The 3,391-nt window shown below is 40.5% G+C and overlaps 1 long non-coding RNA gene across 1 annotated transcript; it reads right to left on the bottom strand.

The window, feature by feature from the left end:
- Positions 1 to 744: 744 nt before the first annotated feature.
- On the bottom strand, positions 745 to 3,028 carry LOC117091232. Its single transcript, XR_004440346.1, has 2 exons — positions 2,579 to 3,028; positions 745 to 893 (listed from the first exon to the last, which is right to left on the bottom strand). It is a non-coding gene; the product is annotated as an uncharacterized LOC117091232 (long non-coding RNA).
- Positions 3,029 to 3,391: the final 363 nt, after the last annotated feature.

Raw genomic sequence — 3,391 nt, 5'->3', positions numbered from 1 at the left:
TTTTCTTTTCAACAAAACTACCATTGTCATCATGACACTGACATGATATACTTTACAAAGTAATAGAATATTACAAAGTAAGTGGGGGCAGGATGAGATCACAGGATGGTGTTAAAATGAAAATTAAAATTGCTAATGAAATTTGGGCACTCACAGTCATTGATAACATTTTATCAGGAAATAGGGTTTGAGAGCAGACAACCTGACTGACCAAAATTTATTAGGTGGGAATTTCCTCTTCCTAATAAGCCTGAGAGCACTACAGGAGGCCGGGGCTTATTTCATCCCTTCGGCTTCAACTGTAAAAGGCGGCACACCTCCAAGGGGGTCATTTATAGGCCCACCCTTAGAGCGCATTCTCTTTCTCAGGGATATTCCTTGCTGAGAAAAAGAATTCAGCGATATCTCTCCTATTTGTGTGCAAAAGGAGAAAAGATATGGCTCTGTTCCCTCCGGCTCACCTGCGGCCAGTTCAAGGTTACCTCCCTTGTTTCCTGAACACCGCTGTTATCTCGTTCTTTTTTCGAGATGCCCAGATTTCATATTGTTAAAACACACATGTTCTACAAACAATTTGTGCAGTTAAGACAATCATCACAGGGTCCTGAGGTGACATATATCCTCCTCAGCTTACAAAGAAAATGGTGCGATTAAGAGATTAAAGACAGACATAAGAAATTACGAAAGTATAAATTTTGGAGAAGTAATAAAATGTCCATGAAATCGTCCTATTTTATGTTTTTCTGTTGTGGCTCCAGCCAGTCCCTCTGTTCAAGGTCCCTGACTTCCCGCAGCATTTTCTCTCCCTTTCCCTCTATATAAATGTGCCATGGCGATGAAGGCTTGTTCGTTCTCTCGATTTTGGCGCAGGATTCTTCGACCGGTCCAGCACACTAAAAACAAACCGATTAAACAGAGACACATAATTCCAAAGTTTATTGCAGTAGAATTTCCAGTAGACTTAATCCAAGTCGTGGGGTTTAATCCATAAAGATTTTTTGCCACTTGATCTAACGCCTCAGCTCCAGGCACATATTTAAGTGACTTTGAGAGGCTTCAAAATTTGGTGTTTTAATTTAGAAATGTCTAAAGTGAGATTATCTTCTCTTCCCTGTAAATGGCGTCTAACCATGTCCCAGTGATGTTTAGACTCATTATAATTTGGGGTGTAATACAAAAATCTGAAGTATTCCAGTCACACTGTAACTGGAAACGATGTTCCGAGCTCATGAGTCTATCTCCCATCCAAATGACAGTTTGTCTAAGATCATTAATTTGATTTGCCATTTTTGATCGATACCAGATTGTGAATTCCACAACCTTGTGGAATTCTTTTGCCAATTGTCAACAAAGCTTACTGTCTGAACGGAAGAGTGCAATGCGACTCCTGCCACAGCGGCTCTAGATGTGACTGCAATTAATCCCATAATCACTGCAATTAAAGTAAAAATGAATCTTTTGGATCTATTTTAAATGCCTTTTAATACTTCAGTTAAAATACGGATGGATGGCGAGGCCTCCCATGGTCGATCCGTGGACACAGGGATCCACACACCTTCTCTTGCTCTCACTAGCAGAATACGGTGCTGCCAATCAAAAGTCGAATCAATGCAAGTAAACAATCTGCAATTTTCACACGTTATAGTCTGGGAGTCTGGTTTAATACCTATATTTCCTATGACTAACATATAAGGGGGCTTTACACAACTTTGTAAAGGAACTGTTAGACTGGAGTTTAGGTTGATAGAGTAAAATGTCTTATAATCTCTTGTTTCTGTAGTTTGGTTTCCAGACCAAATTCTAAGGTGGTATGAAGCCACAGTAAGCCTCCATAATTCTGGATGTTCAGGACCAAAAACAGGACTTATTATTTTTGGTCTTGGAGTAGAGATTCCCTTTTCTCCCCATTTCCAAGGGTAGAAAGACTGTAATTTTTTGTGTCTATGTTTGTCTACATTTTCTGTTAAGTCACTATCAACAGTTGGACTCACTAGTGCACTGGGACAGAATTGAGTTTGTCCTGTGCAATCGTGGTAGAATTGACCTCGAGGTGCCCAATCTATAACAGTTCCAAATGTATTGTTTCGTAAATCACGGCACTATCGGCCACACATTCTTCCCAAACTAAATCTCTTGTTTCTGTGGAAATCTCCTTGGGGCAAGGTTTTCCTTTTGGCCTAAATTTTAATGATCTTTGATAAGAGAAGTCTTGTAAATAGTTTGCCTGTGGTTTGAGTGACATTCCGCTTACCATGTGATAAGTCAATTTACAGGTGGGATTGAGAGTAGGTACTTCTACCAACCAATTTTGGATAGCAGGCATTAAACATCCTGGTGCTTTCCCTAGACATAGAGGAGGATAACGATACCCAATGGAAATATTTATCATCATTCCTTCTTCCTCCGGTTTGGCAGGGCAACGATCATCTGTGGGACCAGCTACCCACACACTATTATTAACATATACTTCAATAGGATTATCCATCCATGTGACTGCCCGAATTAAAGGTGGAAAAGGCACATAGGCCCAGTAGGTATAATTAGCTGCAGCTGCTCCTGCAGGCATGGGGAGACTTACCACCGTCGATACAACCATTAAAGCTGCCAGCAGCATTTTTTCTGAGGTTTGTGTCACCTTTGTGCTAGCTAGGCTTTTTCGAGCTAACAGTGTCAGCTTTTTAACTGTGCCCAGGTCGGCAGCTCCGCCTTCTTGGTGTGTGGTGACTTCATCCGTTTTTCTAATATCACCCCTTGACTCATCATGCGAGTCAATGGTGCTCGATTGCGGTGTTTCCGTCTCCGTGGAGGCGCTTTCCTTTGCATCTCCGATGGGTTCATTGTAGAACTTCAAATGTCTAGTGGGTATCCAAATAGGAAGCTGATTTTCTCCTGGTGAAACACAAGCAAAACCTCTTCCCCAGGTTATCACCTTCCCTATTTCCCATGTCCTATTTTTGTTGTCTTTCCACCAAATCAGTTTTCCTTCATGTGGGCTGTTCTTTTTACCAGGAAGATGTTGTTCTGCAGAAGAAGTAGTCTGATTTCTATAAATGTTTAAAAAATTTAAAGTATAGAGTGCTAGATTAAGTTGCATCTGAGGAGAGGTACACTCCTTACTGTCTCCCCCTTCGTTTCGTTTAACTAACTGACTTTTGAGTGTTCTATTAGTTCTTTCGACTATGGCCTGTCCTTGGGATTATTAGGAATTCCTGTTGTATGTATAATATTCCACTGATTTAAGAATTTTTGGAAAGCTTTACTACAATAACCTGGTCCATTCTCAGTTTTAATTTTTTCTGGAACTCCCATCACAGCAAAACAAGATAATAAAGGTTTTTTAACATGGGAAGTACTTTCTCCTCTCTGGCATGTTGCCCATATGAAATGTGAA

Source organism: Trachypithecus francoisi, unplaced genomic scaffold (genome assembly GCF_009764315.1).
Source record: "Trachypithecus francoisi isolate TF-2019V2 unplaced genomic scaffold, Tfra_2.0 Contig01165, whole genome shotgun sequence".
Classification (NCBI taxonomy): domain Eukaryota; kingdom Metazoa; phylum Chordata; class Mammalia; order Primates; family Cercopithecidae; genus Trachypithecus; species Trachypithecus francoisi.
This window is presented reverse-complemented; position numbering and strand designations above follow the sequence as displayed.